The sequence below is a fragment of the Vespula vulgaris genome, chromosome 14, assembly GCF_905475345.1.
Source record: "Vespula vulgaris chromosome 14, iyVesVulg1.1, whole genome shotgun sequence".
NCBI classification, from domain to species: domain Eukaryota; kingdom Metazoa; phylum Arthropoda; class Insecta; order Hymenoptera; family Vespidae; genus Vespula; species Vespula vulgaris.
In genome coordinates, this window is record NC_066599.1 from 2,031,221 (window position 1) to 2,049,271 (window position 18,051).

The 18,051-nt window shown below is 39.1% G+C and overlaps 1 protein-coding gene across 1 annotated transcript in view; it reads left to right on the forward strand.

Annotated features, from left to right (window-relative positions):
- Positions 1 to 9,124: 9,124 nt before the first annotated feature.
- LOC127068921 (zygotic gap protein knirps-like) overlaps positions 9,125 to 18,051 on the forward strand; it is a 32,951-nt gene continuing 24,024 nt past the window's right edge. The window contains exon 1 of the mRNA XM_051005349.1: positions 9,125 to 10,285. The gene's annotated coding sequence lies outside the window, so the exon portion shown is untranslated. The remainder of the gene's footprint in view (positions 10,286 to 18,051) is intronic.

Consider the following 18,051-nt stretch of genomic DNA (forward strand, 5'->3'; position numbering starts at 1 on the left):
TGGTTTTGTTATATTTTTTTTTTTGTTAATTATATTCGCGAGTATTATAATATCGGCGAATTAATTGTTCGAAGTTTTTTAGTCAGTTTTTATTCATTGTTGAAAGTTCTATCGCGAGAGAGAGAGAGAGAGAGAGAGTGTAGTGGGATTTGAGATTTTAAGACAATTGGAGTTAAGGATCGTTTTGTATATGTCTATACAATTTCTTTTTTTTTAAATTATAATGATCATAGGCGACAATAAAAAAAAAATAATAATAATAATGCCGTTGAGTGGAACGGAACACGTAACATAGAATATTTTTTCCTTTAATTTCGCTTTTTAATATACAACCACTTCGTTTGAACATATAATCCTTTTTCTAAGGTGAAATAAGTTGTCTGATTTATTTCTCGTTGATCGAGAGAATCCTTCGAGAGTTCATAAAGCTCGTAAGAGGAGGAAGAGAGCGAGGGAGGATCGGATCCGAAGGTCGGGCGATTTTCTGTAATTAAATATGCTCGTCTCGCGAGTGGGCGGTAGGCGGTGGGCAGTCGATTTATCGCGAAAACGAGAGAAGACGCGATATTCAATTTCAGATAGGCCCTGGTAGTCGGCTCTTCTTCTTTAGCTACGTCAAGCCATGGCTAAGGTATTACGTTTCAAGAGACTCGTGCCGTTTCCATGCCGAATCTTCTTCGTTCGAAGAAAACCTGAAATATTATTTTTTCTTTTCAATTCAAACGATCTTATATCATATTTTTCATACGTAAGTAAGTAACATCGTCGATCGATCTGTAATCCTTAAACGTTACGTTTAACTACAATTATTTCCTCGAGAGAATAAATTTGGAAATTTTAGATATGATACATTTAGACGAATATTAATTAACGTGTAACAGTAAACTAAACTTAAATTTGTATTATAAAAATAATCGAGATATATCTATAACTACCGACGTAATGATTAAACGATCCTACAAGGAGTATTAACGTCGGGAGTCTCGTCAATCCGTTTGTTAGGTTTGCCTTCTAAAGCTCTTTAATGCCATGAGAAGAGAGAAAAGATTCGGACAGGCGGAGAGACATAAAGAGACATATAGTATTTTCGCACGTAACGTAAACGCTAAGAACGGAAGCCATCATCTCATCTACTACCCTCTTCTCGATCGACTCTTTACGATTTGACATGGTCGAGAGTACGGTATGCCGCATCTCTCGAATCCATCACTAGACTCTCATTAGCGGTATTCAGCAATTATTCACAGGGCTGACTATACGACTACGAGTATCCTTGTAGATTTACCTTGAAATATCGGACCGGAAAAACGCTCCGTGACAAATCGGACAGATGTCGAAGTCTAGTTAGGGTAACTAGGTACTTTGTCACTCTTACTTCGAGGAACATGAAAGAGTGAGATGGAGAGTATATCGAGTGTCAACCATCCATGTTAATCAAATTGCTAGAGAGAGAGAGAGAGAGAGAGGAGATCGTTGCCGATCATTGTTGATTCGTCATCCCCGATGTTCACCGTCGAACGCGTCTTTCGGTATCCGATATCCTAACACGAGTACCACACGTATTCCTTCACAGTATATCTTTTCTCCTCGACGACAATGACTTCGAGTCTCCCCCTTGAACTGACTCTCCTCTTCGATGATCTTGCGAAAACTTAACAAAGATTCTCCGAATATAATTCAGGAGATATCGCGAGAATTTTTTCCTAACTTCTATGATCTCTCTCCGTCTGTCTGACTTTCTCTCTCTCTCTTTCTATATGTTCCTTTTTTTTACTTCTCTTTCCTTTTCCACTCAAAAGTTAGGGTTCAAAAGTTGACAATGCTCGTGATAACGAGTTCGATCGATGTCATTTATCATCAACGAATCTACCAAGAGTTTTATTCTCTCTCTTTCTTTCTCTCTATCTATCTTTTCTCGAAGAACTCTCGAACGGAATACTTTCGCAAGGAGAATCGTACAAACTCGATCCGATCCGGCTCGTAGATCATTGAAACGTATATCCTTTCGGTTATACGGCGGGTGTACCTGTAGCTCTCTCGCGGACCAATGGAAGGACACACAAAGTAGATTCGAGATACGTGAGCGCTCCCAGTTCCGTGGGGTCGTGCCGGTCGTAGGATATGCCGACCGCGAGAGACTTGACTTCCAGCGGCTTTCGAGATCGAAGATTCGCCCACGCCCTATCCCAAGCCAAGATCCTGCCATTTTTCGAAGGACGCGCATCCGTTCGATATATCCTGTTTCTCTCGCAAGAAGTCGACGTGCCCGACGGACTTCTCTCGCTCCGATTTCCATCGCGATTATTCCGCGACTTTTTCAAAAGACAAATCTTTTCGAATCTCTCATCTCGTTGTACAATCCTTTCTCTAATACCTACGAATAGATACTATCGATAACAATGAAAATTAAAAAGAACAAAAAAATGCATTAAAAAGAACGACGACACATCGGATAATTCAATAAATTAATTGATTATTAACAGACACGATGTAACAATTTTAATTAAATATTAAAAGATGGTAGTATAGAAATAATGTATCTGGTATTTTACTTTAATTAAAAAAATATGACGGTATTTTTAGGTATATCTATCTATCTATCTATCTATCCGTCTATCTATAATATTGCATCAGAGCGATCGTACATCGAGGGCGCTCGAGATTTATCGATCTTAACCGAAAAAAAAAGAAAAAAAGTGGAAAAGAAAAGGAATACGGATTATTTATCGTCTTTCTAACGACAAAAGAAAATGAATTCTCTCGAATGTATGAAAACACGAGAGGCACGTAACTGTTACGACGAGGTATCTGGATTCGTGATCAATTGGCCGTATTTAATTCGGATGTATCTACTATACTTACTTACGTATATATGTAACAGAGTACATACGTATGTATATATGTTTATACGTATGTATGTGTATACATATATTGGTATTACATATACGTAAGATCGTGTTTGGTTCGTCCAAAACTTATCGCAGTGTGCAAACTCGCTCATGTGGAAGCCCTTCGTTCTCCAGAGGCCGACAGATGGGTCTAATATGAACTCGATTTTGCTCCTGAAGATATGAACTCATTCTTTCGCACGTTGTATATACATACATACGTACATGCCGACAACAAGGTGTCGGTCCTGATCATCGACATGGAAAGAAACGAGATTTATCGTGTTACTATTATCCTCGGATTTTAGATCCTTTTCGTCTGGACACCTCGAAATAAGTTTTACAATCGGTTCGTCAATCGATGTTTCTCTTTTCCACTTCCTACTTTTTCATAAATTATAAAAGATGTTTTGTTTCGTTTTTTCTTCTTCGTCCTTTAAAAATGATCCAATGACGAGGGAGAAAATATTTGTCAAGAACGAATCAACCTACGAGGTTTAATTTCGTTGGGATAATTTTATTCATTTTTTTTTCTTTTTTTTCTCTCTTTATGATCCATATAAGAAATAGAATTTTGAGAACGCGTAAGTAAGTAAGAATCTTTGCGTGTCACGTGAGAAGGAAATAAAAAAGAGAATCGGCCATCTTTTCCTCCCTCTTATTTTCTTGTCTTTCTTTTTTTTCTCTTTCTTCCTTTTTTTTCGATGGTGCACGTCGGAAGGAATGCAGGTTGCACAACGCACCGTGGAGGTCCGATTTCGGATTTTATGAGTCCTAAATCCTCGAGGACCAGTTGTCCCCGCGACTGCTTTACGACTATTTTCTTCGTTGGCAGAGCGTTACGTAGCCGTGAACGTCGGACTCGCGAACGAGTACACACGAAACGGCCTTCGTCCGGCCCGAAAACGAGCTTTGCCCTTCGACTGTTAAAAGTGTTCGTAGATATATGTATGAATCGAAAGACGAAGTCCACTCTGATTAAATCTACAAAGTGTTATGGGATATCGAAGGAATACGTAAACGAATTTTGTATTCACGAATTTTGAACCAAGAGAAATATTCCGAATTATTTTGATTCTCGACTTTCTTTCTCTGTTTTCTTTTTTTGTTTCTTTTTCTTTTTTTTTCGTATATTATCTTTCCCTATCGGAAAATAATATATATAAAAATTCTAAGATGAATTCAAAGATTCATAGATATTCGATCTTAATGTCGAAACACGAAAGACGAAATTTAAAATTCTTACGAGGACCTTTATAAATCCAATCTATTTATATTAATACTCATTTATATATTCGTTCGATCCTACTCGATGAAACGAGGTATAGAGAAAACGTTAAAGTGGAAAAAAACAGGTGATACCTGTTTTTCTTCGTATATTTTCTTTCTATTTTTTTTTTGTTTTTTTCGAAATTAACCCCGTCGATCAAGACTCGATAAGAAGGCGAGAAAAGAGATAGATACGTCAACTCGATCGTGCGTATCGGTTTCTGACGCTAATGTAAAAACTCGATGAAATTCAGATTATGCCAGGAAGAAAATTATGACATTGGCACACGTGTGTCCCGGTGCAAGAAAAGATCGCACGTGGTATTCGTGAGATTTCAGGAACGCACAGACGATTAATCGAATTCCATGGATTAGCGCGCGCGCCCGCTGAAAACTGGCAGTGCCGGGATACTCAATCTCGTTAATCGAAAGCACGTAGGAATGTCGTATGTACGAGTCTACGCGCAATTTGTATGTTTCCTTTGATCGTGTGTACGTATGTAAGGTGTGAGAGAGAGAGAGAGGGAGAGGGAGAGGGAGAGGGAGAGAGAGAGAGAGAAAGAGAGAGTCCCGCTGACGTCTCGTCCTCGCCTAATCGATTACCACAAGGACGTTATTAAATTGCACTTGTCAGCTAAGAACAAGTTGCCTCGAAGTAAACGATAACTCAAGGATATATACATAGGTATTCTCCTTGTAATATATGTACCTATTTCCTACTATAGAAAAAAAAAAAGAAAAAAAAACAAACAAACAAAAAAAGGAAAGAAGAAAAACAAAAAAGATAAAGAAAGAAAAAAAAGAAAGAAAAAATAGAGGAAGAAGAAGAAGAAGAGAGACAAAAAAAAAGGATAAAGAAGCGACGAAACAACGTCGAAGGATCCTAAAGTGTAACAACTTATTTCGGTCGATGTGCGTTACGCATTCATTCGCATTAACTTCTGAGAGTTCGTTCGAGTCTCCGGCGATTAATCATCGCGAAATCAAGACAAATACGTGCCACGCAAAAATGTCCTAATGATCACCGTGGCGAATGCGCTCGTTGGGAAGAGCAAACGTTGCCAACCTGACTGACTGAACTTTAACGAGAGAGAGAGAGAGAGAGAGAGACAGAGAGAAAGAGAAAGAAAGAGAGAGAGAGAGAAATATGAGAAGAAGATTCATTTATCAATCGGCTACTTCGCACTAGCCAAGCAACAGCAACAGCAGCAGGAGCAGCAGCAACATCAGAAGCGTCCTTTAACGGAGGGAGCCGATCGTTTTGTGGGCAAACATCCTTTGGTCACAGGTCGAGCCTGCTGGCCACTCGAACGACCATTCACGCGGTAGTCCGTTCGTTTCTCAAACGTTACGACGATCGAAGCTCATCGAGGGGTTGGCTAAGGTCTCTCGCAAAAGGACCCTTTCCACGTGGTGCCACGGGTCTTCGTCAACGTTAACGACGTTTTGACTGAGAATACTTTCCGACGGGTAACCCAGTACCTCGATCCTATTAGAACTCGTTAAAGCGTATTTTACGCTTCTCTTTCCTTTTCTCTCCTTTTTTTCTTCATCTACCTTTTTCTCCGATATTTTTCTTTTCTTCCCTCTCCTTCTCCTTCCTCTTCTTCGTTAGCTTCTTCTTTCCTATCAAATCTTACCTAAATATCCCTGTAAATCGTCTTTAAACGTAACGTAAGCTATACCTTTTGGCTTACCGACTACTTATTGTATTAGGTACCTGTCGTTTTTCTAGCTACTAATACCCTTTGAAATCGAGATCGAGATCGTTTCTTAGTTTCTCTTCTTTTCGTAGAAAAAAAGAAAAGGAAAGAGAAAAAGAAAAAGAAAATAAGAGAAGCGTTCCTCTTTTTTTCCTCTCTTTCTCTCTCTCTCTCTCCCTCTCTCTTTCTTTCTCGGATCCATTGAAACGATCTAAAAGCGGTATCCCCAGCTTGGCCCAAGCGATTCGATCGTCGTCTTATTTACAAGCATGTTGTTCCCATATTCCCCGAGTAGAATGAATAACCCGATAATATATTAATGCACGATCGTAGAACTAGCCACGATCTATCCTTTCCCAGCAGCGTGAGCCGCCGGCGGAGCCGCCGCTGCTATCAGCGGCCGACAGCAGCAATCGCTAAAGTTATCGGTCAGTGCTGCTTGAATATCGCTTGAAAATAATTCATCTCCCCCTTCTCCTCCGCATCCTCACAACCCTTCGCCCCCACCTACTTAACCGTCGTCGCGCGAGGAGAAGCTCAACCTTTTACCTTTTCTGCGAGCGTATTCTCGAAGGTATCGATTTCAACAAAGCTTGCTCGAATCCGTGTCTCTCTCTCTCTCTCTCTCTCTCTCTCTCTCTGTCTGTCTGTTTGTCTGTCTCTCTTTTTCTTTCACTTTCTTTCTCTCTCTCTGTCTCTCTCTGTTTTTCTCTAACGTGCGAGCACGTCGGTATTAATATTCCAAGATAGCTCTCGCGAGATAGTTCTCGACCCGCCTCGAAGCTGACGTTATCTTGTCAGTCGAATACGATAAACGCCGTTAAAACGCAATAGGCATTAGGCTCTAGCACGAAACCGCTGAGAGAATTGATAGCGACGGATGAGTAAGTTCGATTAACTCGACTGTCACTTTACTTGTTATTAATTGACACGTATCGTGTATTTACCTACCTACTCGTTTTACCGATTGATAAGTAATTAGATATTGGGAACATTAAAGATGATGGAATAAATGGGACGACGTTTTTTTCTTTTTTCGTTTTTTATACAGTATCTCATTTTTTTTTTATCTTGATTACCCGAGAATCTCTCTCTCTCTCTCTCTCTGTTTGTCTGTCTGTTCCGTTTAGGTAGATACGAATAAATTTCAGTTCGCGAATGGACTAGGCCGAAAACTGGCTAACATCGTACGGGCGTATCGTTTGGTCGCTCGTAAAACTGTTCCGGATTTGTTTTTAAACGCTTTCGACGAAAGCACGCATTATATTACAAGAGGTGGAATCTTTTAAATCGCGGATCTGATTTCGTCCGCTACGGGGGATCGTACCTACGAAAATGAATGTCTCCGTTCAAGATAGAAAGAGAAAGATAGATAGATAAACAGATAGAAAAGGGAAGAAAGAGAGAGAAAAAGAGAGAAAAAGAGAGAAATCTGGCATCCATTAAAAATACGTACGATCCGGTCGGAGAGTTCCTCGGATTTGTGGGCGCTCCTACCACGAGCATTATCTCAGTGAAATGAAATCGGTCGTTAAACGAGGAAGCGAGATATAGTTGGGCAGAGAACGAGAGAGGAAGAGGAGCCAAGCAGCTAGTCACAAAAAGCATCGTGCGGAGGACAGGTCACGAAGGGAGATGAAGAGAGAGAGACAGAGAGAGAGAGAGAGAGAGAAAGAGAGCAAAAGAGAAGCAGATAAAAAGAGAGAAAGAGAAGGTAGACCACGGAGAGCAGAAGCGTTTTACGTTCGAAACAGGTTTCTATCGTTTAATTTCTACGGGTGGACATCTTGCTTAATTTATGGCGCCGTTCCGCGGCCTCCTCCTCCTCCTCCTCCTCCTCTTCCTCCTCCTCCTCCTCCTCTTCTACCTCCTCCTCCTCTTCCACCTCCTCCTCTTCTTACTCCTCCTTCTGTCCCCCTCTCCATCCCCCCATTCAACCACCCCTCCCTCTACCCCTTTCTTCCCCACTTCGACCGTTCGTTTTTGAGCGCCTTTCGACATTTTATTGGGTCCAAGAGTTTCTATAACCCGAAGAATCCTTAATTCTTTCTGCCTCGAAATATTCGTTTCGAAAGACCGGAAAGGAGAATGTGGTATATGGTCGATGATGTTACGCTCGAATCTCTCACTCTCTCTCTCTCTCTCTCTCTCTCTCTTTCTCCTTCTCTTACACGAACAAACGCGCACACGTACGTATACATAGTATATGTATAACGTCAGCGTAGAGAGCGCCGATATAACAGGGGCAAGGTATACAAATTTATATCGATATATCGGAGACTTCGAAATTTCGAACGAAGCGTTATAAAGGTTCGAAGATTAAATGCGTCCATCAGTGATAAGCGTTGGGATTAATCGGGGACATTTTTGTTTTTATTTATTTTCTCTCTCTCTCTCTCTCTCTCTCACTTTTTTCTTTTTTTTCCTTCTTTTCTTCTTTTTTCTCTTTTTTTTTTTTTTTTTTTTTAACAAGAAAAAAATTTCGTATAGATTCGTCACCTGCGTTTCCTACTTCTACCGATACGAATCCGCAAACGAGATTAGCGTGCAATTAATGCGATAACTGTCACAGAGGAAAAATACGATCGGCCGGGCAGCTCGTAAAATCTGGTAGTCGGAGACGACGTATCCAGGATGTAAATTGTACAGTTACCTCTTGCGTGATTAGAACGAGAAAGAGATAGACTGGTCGTCGTACACCTACGAGTTTCCTTCTTACGTTTGATAGGAGACAGGGGCCCACATAGAAAAGTTCCTTTTAACGCCGGCACGCTTCTTCTTCCTCGAGATTATCGTAGGTGCTAGTCCGGCCAGAGCCAGCTAGGAGGCTTCGCATAATCGCACGTTGACCGTAATATACCAATAAATGCTGAATTACACGGAAAGACCGCGAGTACCGCATTAAGGATTCTTATCGGTACTTTATTACTATCTCAATCCATCCAGAATTGTTCACCGTATATATAGGATAGGATAAGTATGTGTGTATGTGTATGTATGAGATAACTATGACCGTAAAACCAAGACTTTTAAATATCACATAAAGAAAGCAAAAGAAAGTCCACCTGTTGTATACGAGCTGGACTGAAAAGTAATTAAATCGAGAAGGGGAGAGAGAGAGAGAGAGAGAGAGATGGATAAAGAGAGAAAGAGAGAAATGGTAATTCTTTTCAATCCCAAAGAAGCAAGCAGAGTAAAAGAGAAGAAGAATACGAAGTATACGAAGAAGAAGGAGAAGGAGGAAAAAGGTGGAGAGGGAGCAAGAAGAGGAGGAGCAGTGTACTAAGAGAAAGAAATAAAGAAAGAAAGAAAGCAAGAAAGAAAGAAAGAAAGCAAGAAAGAAAGAAAGAGAGATGTTAGAAAATCTTACGGAAAGGCACGAGGGACGGCAAACTATCCCAGAAGAGTGGGATAAGAATGGGTGTTACCAGATTGGTCGATCTCGTGGGACCGGCCGTGTTGGGATTGGTCGAACGATTGGTCCCAAGTTGGGCCCATTGGTTGCTAGCGAGACAGGCGTGAACCGATGGGCATGTACAGGTGAGTCCGCAGAAGTAGGGGAAATCGGTAGCGTTGGTAAGACACGACTCTCTTCTCAGGCACCTTCGATGCAGTCGAACAGATCGCAGCGATCGCGAAGCGGCAGTCCTCTCCCGTCCATCGACGTGGTCGCACCGAGTCTCGTGGAGGTTCGAGAGAGACAGAGAGTGACTGACGTTACGCACACGAGGAAAATAAATAGAAAAAGAAACAACGTATCTATTGCGCGCGAATGGACGAGAAATTATAAAGGACTAGAAGTGAGAGGGAAAGAAAAGAAACGAAGGATAGAAACGAAAGAGAGACAGAAAGAGAGAGAGAGAGAGAGAAAGATCACACGTGATCGAGATTGTCGCGAGTAAATATGTAAAAATCCTTTTCTTTTATCGCTTCGTATTGTTTTTCGTTCGAGAGATTTCAAGATCGGTGATAGATGCTTATCGTTATCCGACGCTGAATAAAAAAAAGTTTCTCGCCTGACTCAAGGTCATCGTATCGAGAAAAGAACAAGAAGAAGTAAAAGTATTGGAAGAAGAAAAAGAAAAAGAAGAAGAAGAAGAGGAGGAGGAGGAAGAAGAAAAAGAAGAGGAAGAAGAACCGCCCGTACCACAGTTCACGTTGATTAACACGCCACGTGCTCGAAGGAAAATGTTTCTCGCGAGATATTGACGAATGACTTTTCGTTTCCTTTTTCTTTTTTATCGGACGAACATCTTTCTTTTTCTCTCGGCTCCTTCCTTCGAGGATCTGAAAGGGGAAATTAGTTATATACAGTGTGTAAACGTGTGAACGCTGACTCGGACTATACTAACACATCGGATTTTTCGTTAAGTGATATTGCTAACTACCTACCAGGAAATTTGCGTGGATATCTTAATAATAAAGGTGAGTGATACTAATTAAGTGGATACCTTACTACTTCTTTTCTTTTTTTTTTTACATTTTTTTCTGCATTTGTTGATTGATTAAAAGAAAAAAGAAATAAAAAGGGAGACATGAGAGTTTTAGCTAAACTTCTCCGTTACATAGAGTACCTAAGTACTACGAATATGAGTCACTATAGCAGCATTGAAGTCTCTCGCGAGATTCATTTCGAGCATCGAAGTCTTCGGTGATTCACTCGTCTTACTGTATTATCATAGTTAAAGTTTATTAGATCGACGAACGATTTTTGTCGACGTTTCTGTTTTTTTCTTATTTCTCTTTTTTCTTTTTATATCGATCTTTATAAATATTAATAGATAATCAAATTGAAAGTCTTTCGATTGATCTAATTGATTAATAACGAGTAGGATCTAAGTAAAGTTTAAATAGATTCGAATTAAAAGTTCTCTACGATCTTTTCGATTATCGAAGGATCATTAAATCGTGGATTCGATGTCCGTCGATCGCGGGAATCGGTCGATGCTTGAAGGAAAATAATCTAATTAGCAAAATTCGAGTGCGTTGAACCCGATTATTACGGCTTATTTCGTCAGTACGAGGTAGAGCCGATGATTTATTTCTGATTGGTTCCTTCGTAAATCAACTCGCGCGCACGACTCCTTCTTCCGACCGGCTTGTTCTTTCGTTCGTTCGTTCGTTCTTTCCTTCGTTCGTTCGTTCGCTCGCGATTATCCGATCGCGTGAAATCGATAATACGGCTAAATCGCCCTCCTTGTACTTACTTTCGTCGCTCGAAAGAAAAGAAAACGAGAGACGTGAATGAGGAATGAAAAAGAGCTGACTTAACGAAAAAAAGAAAAAAAAAGAAAAAAGAGAGGAAAAAAGAAGCTAACAAAATGAAAAGATGAAAGAAGAAAAATAAAAAAAAGAAGAAGAAAAAAGGAAATATTATGCTTTACAAGCGTTGCGCTCGTTGCACGGAACACGTTTATGAAATTATGACGACCGCCGAGAGACTCTGCGCTCATAAATATCCGTTAAATAAATGAGTAACGTACCACGAGATTAGCCGCATCATCGGTTACCATGTAAACGACGAAATTGCATAATATGTTGTTTCTCGCGCTCGCGCGTGCTGGTTATAAATATTAAATCTCGCTTAACATAACACATCGACTATGGTATGTAATTACGACGTGTATCGACTCCCCTTTACTCTCGTCGAACCGATCTCATCGTCTTTCTCGTCCTTCTCGTTTAAAAGAGAAAAAAAAAGTAAGAAAGAACAGAGAAGAAAGAAAAAAAATATCTTTGACGTCCTAACAAAATGTAACTTGATATCCTACTAGGATCGGTAGTTAAACAAAAAAAGAAAGAGAATAAATAAATAAGAAATATATGTATATATATACATATGTATATATCGTTGAGTATCAGCTGATATCAGCTTTTATCGATTCGATGGTTCGTTTTAATAGAATTAAATATTATACAACATTGTTACGCACACACCATACATTGTATAGACACATATATAGTTACGTATATGTTGGATAGTCGCAAATGAAAACATTATCCTCACCCCTCAGAGGAGCCTGTTGCTATAATATTTGCCTACCGGTAGACACTATCGTAATTTCGTTGCGCACAAAGGACTTGTAGCCATCCTTTTCCCTTTCTCTCTCGCTCTCTCTCTCTCTCTCTGTTTCTTTCTCTGTCTTTTTCTTCGGTGAAATAAGAGTCGTAAGGACCCGTATGCGTATGCTTATGCAAATGGTCTATACATAAGAGAGAGACAGAAAAAGAGAAAAAGAGAGAGAGGAGCGTTACAATTATTATGCATAGACTCTTGGCGCGAGGCTCTCCCATGTCAAAATATATTTATTGCTGCATTTTTCTCTCTCTTTTTTAACATACCCTTTGAACATTGACTGCGGTGTGTCGACCGCTATTGTCGCCCTTTCATACGGTTATTACCCCACTTGTACGTAGGGCAAACTTTGCGCGTGAAGAGTTTTATAAAGAGTCGTCGAGTTGCTCTCGTTTCTAATCCCCTCCCTTTCCCTTCGTCTCCCCTCACCTCTCACCCCTTACCCCTTACCCCTCACTCAACTCATACCCCCATCCAGTTCCCTCTCTCCTCTCTCTCTCTCTCTCTCTCTCTCTCTTTCTTTCTCTCCCTCTCTTACCCCCTTTTCAACACATTCGAGTTTCCTTCCACGGTGCACGTGCACACGCGTACTCGGGTAAATAAGCAAATGCTTAGACAGGCTCGGATCTACGTCTAATTTAATCCTTTTGTTTGTTTAATATCTTTAATGGAATACACATCGATCGATTATTATATTCGATTTTTTTTTATTTTGTTTTTTTTTTTTTATATAAAATATACTTCGGTCTCTTATCGAGAAAATATTAGATATCAGATCTAATCACTGCAAAGCGATAATATTAAATTGCGTGGGAATATTATGGGAAAATATTGTGGGAAACGTTGTGTCAAGGATAAAGTTTAGATAGAAAGAATGAGATCCTCTCGTCGATGAATTAATAAGAAGAGATTAAAATTTATGTATGTTAAAGGATGTTACATATATATGTACTTATGTACGAGCCGGTTCACGTTATGATTAGAAACGTTTGATTTTACGTTCAGAATTCTTTTCTTTTCTTTTCTTTTTTTTTTTTTTTTTTTTGGTTAATGTCAAATTTCTTAACTTTTTACTAGTTTCCTATGTGATTTATTATTTATATATATATATATATATATTCTATATTTAAAATAAATTTTGTTTAATGATCAATTTTAGTACCGTTAAACAATAAAACTTTTTATTGCCGGTTGAATAATAAATTGAATATAACAATGTATATAAGAGGTATGCAACTTTATTAATTTTTTTTATGGAGTTTCATCAAGTCAATTAAACGAATGAGTCATATAGTAATGACGTATGTTAACGATCGTATTCTATATTGACTTCTCTTTCCCAGAACGATCTTTCCAATGATACTCGTAATCGAAACTTTTTCTTAACTGTCGTACACTCCCTTTGTTGGCACGTTCACTCACACTCTCTTTTATTTCTTAAAATAATATCGACAAAGAACGATACGTAACAATAAAGTCGGCAGACTCGCCGTCGTCAAAGCAAACTCGTTGAAAGGCGCGATTCGATACCGATTCGGTTTACCAACGTTCCGGCAAATCATCCCACACGATATATTCGAAGCTTCAACGTACTTACGATCTACAATATTTATTATTATTATTATTATTATTATTATTATTATTATTATTATTATTATTATTATCATTTTTTTTTCTTTTTTTTTAATCCTCATTTCATTCAACGGTTCAAGTTTTAAGAGTGAGAGAGAGGATCGAGTGCGAGCCTGAAACGACTGGTGGATAGCGATTTGCATATTAACCCTTTGATGCGGGCCCGTCGTCGTCCTCGTCCTCGTCACGGGGTCGTAATCTGACTTAACGTTTCTTTTTTTGTTAGCACCAACACCAAACAACCACCAACAACACCATCACAATCACCAGTCGTCATTTGTTTACCACCCTTCTTCTCGACTTCTTGATCTTCCATTAAAAAGACCGAGATAAGTAAATCCTAATCCTGTTTCAATGATAAACAGTAAAAACGCGACGATGATAACACACGTATTACGTATTTTTTATGTTTATTTTTCGAGGAGAAAGCATTATTTTGAAGATTTGGCAAATGGGGTAAGATTCGAAATCGTTGAATTAAAATCGTATCGAGAGATTCGACTTGAGGTAGTCCGGAAAAATGACATGAGTTTTCGATAAGACACGTGAGTTTGCGGTATGAAGTCTTATCTCGACTGGTTTTGTCAGTAACGCTCGAAGATGCACTTTAACGACATTGCCAGGCTATTCACCGTTCGTGCATCCGTTACTTTGGTAATCTAATCCTGTGCTCTTTGTCCGCGACGAGATAATGTGTGCGATTTACAGGGAACGACACTCCGTCTTGCTTCCGTCGATGTAGTACGATCTTCCTTCTCTCTCTCTCTTTTTTTTCTATTTATCTCCTCCTCATTTTCTTATCAAAGTCTACCAAAGGAATCAATTTAAAGGAAGGAAAGATTGATTTGAATGACCGACCATCGAATCGGAAAAGGACGTTCTCGTTCTAACTATAAGTGGTATTGAATAATAAGATAAAATTTTATATATTATATTCTTATAATTAACAATCTTTTATATAATTGAAACTCTTTATACCTATTTATATAATTTATCTACGTATATATGTATAAGTATTATAATGTAACGTCGCTTGCGATAAATTGTATCGTTTCGAAGAAGATACTCGTACGAAACGGTGCTATTATACGAGCGAACGTTCGGACTTTTACGAGATTGTAAATCAACGATGGCGTGCTTAATCGCCGAATAAACGAGAGATTAAATTCCGTTTCGGAGTAGGACGAGTTACACGAATATCTCCCGTTATTTAATTCTTCCGGGTCTTTTTCTTTCTATCTCCCTCGCTCTCTTACTTTTTAACAAGTAAAGGAATAAAATAGAGTAGAAAAATAGAGTCCTCTCTCTTTCTCTCTCTTTCTTTCTTGCCTTATAAAATAGAGTAAGGAGATTACCGATTTGAGGAAATATTTTTGAAACGATTTAAAATTATATATATATATATTTTTTTCTCTTCATTTCCTTTTTACATTTTCTCTTTACTTGTAATACTTTTTATGTCTGAAAAATCATTAATTAAGATGAAAAGACTAGGTATCTTTTTACACGAATACTAATATACATTACTTTGCTATACTTTCTCTATTATCACATCTTTAACTTGCTACAAGTTATATAACAAGTAGCAAGAGTTTCGAACGGTTTCCTACACCCCTGGTGTAAATACACATATGAATGTAAGAGAGCCTAACGAATCGTTTCGATGGAGCATCTACAAAAGGACTCGTGATTCCCACAAGTGGAAGGAAAGGAAAGGAAAAGAAATGAAATGAAATGAAATGAAAGGAAAGGAAAGGAAAGGAAAGGAAAGGGGTTATTGCGGTTCTCTCTAGAATCCTTTTCGATGAACTCTACGGAGCCAGAGCTAGAGACAGAGACAGAGATAGAAAGAGAGAGAGAGGTGTCGAAGGAAAATCGCTAGTGTCTCCGTTAAAAATCGGATCGGTCACGCATCGAGAAGACGAACAATGCTTTTAAGAAGGACTCTTCGCGAGATGGTAAAGAGAAAAAGAAAAAGAAAAAGAGAAAAAAAGATGAAAGAAAGGTTTAGTAGAGATCCATCCCCCTTTAGCCTAAACTGTCGCGATAAATGATCCTACCGAGGGTTATTAATTGTTTTTGGCTCCCGGAGCAAAGAAAGCAAACGGAGGCAAGCATCCGTCGTTCTCTCGCGAAAGTGTATTAACGGAAAAACGAACTCTATCTATCTCTCTTTCTCTTTTTCTGTCTAGCTATGTCTATCTCTTCTTCCTTCTCTTTTTTTTCTCCCTCTTCGTTCAGAAAGAGAATCCTCCTCCAGCTTGGTTGGCACACCTATCGAGTCGATTCTCTCTCTTTCTCTCTCTCTCTCTCTACTACCTGCAGGAAGCATCATTTTTCAAGGACTCGATAGATGCGAAGCCTGCCGAGAATCGACGATCATCCATCAAAGTGATCGTTAAAAACGCATCTCCACCGATACAAATTGCGCGACCTGCTGTCCCGAAAACCAAACCTACGAATTTTCTTCGATAGAAAATATTCCGATAGATTTTTTACTTCGTTTTACCAACGTTTTTATATTCTTATTTTCCTTTTTTTTTCTTTTCTTTTCTATTGACGAATCGAAGCACGAGAAACGTAAAAATCGGTTTTCTTTCTTCTTTTTTGTTTTGCTTTTTTTTGTGATCTGTTTTTTTTTTCGTGTTACGAGCACGAATTACTCGGTCGTGCGTACAATTGATTTCAATCTAATTGCCTATCGGATTAAAATATTTCCGCTATGTATGGAGTGGAGAGGAAAGGAGGGGATGGTGGGGTGGGTAAGAGGGTGGGGGTTCCACGTGCAACGCGTTTATTTACAAGCAGATTTATTTGCAGATAAGGACACAGGTAGTTGTGTATATACAAGACGATGTTATCGCGATACGGTCCGGTAAGGTTTGGCGCGTAAAGTTCTCATGAAGCCTTCGCGGGTATAGGCCGGTGATATATCGACTTCTTCTTTCGAGTAGATTCATTAACTCATTAACTTAGATAGAGAAAAAGCGAAAGAAAGAGAGGGAGAGAGAGAGAGAGAGAGGAAGAGAAAAAGAGGGACTAAGAGAAAAGGATAGAGAAAAATGGCCGCTCGTATATCACTGGCCGGGCAGTAATCAAGTGCTCATTCTTAATGCGGTAATAAATTTGTGAATTAATATACCTCTAATTAATTATATCGCATAGGTTACGTTCACTCCCGTATACTCGTTACTTTGATCGAATCGTAATGATCGACGTGCTTACAAAAACCGTGTCATTCTCTCAGGGCAGACGAAGTCGAACGTGTAACTTACATATAAGTAAATTACGCGTTCGTTGAGTGTTACGAAATGATGAAGGAGAAGATGATATTTGTGATAAAATATCAATGAAATTTGTATTTTGTAATGAAAAAAAAAGAAATGGAAAGAAAAAAAATGAATATATATATATATATATAGATATAGTTAGTAGAACGATATCAATTGAAAATTATTTTCAAAGAGAAATATTATAGAGGAGAGATGGATAGGGGGCGAGAATGATTGTGGTAACGTAAGTTGCGTGCCTCGCCTGCGGGATCGACATAAATCACGCGAGATCTTTGCCCACGACCTGGGATCATCGGCGAGAATGTTCGACTTCGACTTCGACTTCGACTTCGAGAACGAACGAACTAGATTCTACCGGTGATCGTCAATGAAGTTTCTATGTTATATATATACATATATATTATTATATATAACCAAGAAGGACGATCCGTGCAACTGTACCGCAAGACAAATATTTTCTTAAATCTATTCATATAGGTCTCTCTAAGTAAGTACATGCATACATGTAAATTCTAAATTTCCATCTTAAAGTCAAAGGGTTAATGTTTCAACGACGTACGTTGGCCCTGGAAAAGGGAGAGCCGTGAACGAAGAGTGAAAGCAACAGAAAGAGAAAGAGAGAGAGAGAAAGATAGCGGGAAAGGAGAGAATGTAAGAGTCAAAAATAAAAAGAAAAGAGAGAAAGAGAGAGACAGAGGACTTTCCTGAAGGGATAAACGTCACACGGAACTCGAGTTTAATGGTGCGTAAACTTGGACGTGCCCCTGTTGCCTGTACGTGTCTGGTAGCTCGAGAGATGAGCTCGAAAGGGTCGATCAAGGTGTTCCTTCTTGTTCTCTTCTCGTCATCCTCGTCGAAACGAGAAGTAGGTACCTAACGTTAATATTTCGATGGAGGTAACGCTGTGTAGATGAGAAACGATATCGACTTCATTAACGAACGAGTGCCGAGCAAATATTGACTCTAACTCTTGGAAACTGGGGTACGAGGTGTGTGTATTTACACGAGACCCGCTTTTTCGTGTCCTCGAGAAAGAAAAAGAGAGCAAGAGAGAGAGAGAGAGAGTGAGAGAGAGAGAGAGTAACTTGTACGAAACGAACGTTCAAAAAACAATGTTGGTAAAATTTGGAAAATATACTACGCGTATTAGAATGATTAGAACAATTAGATAGATATTCGAGTCGAGAACC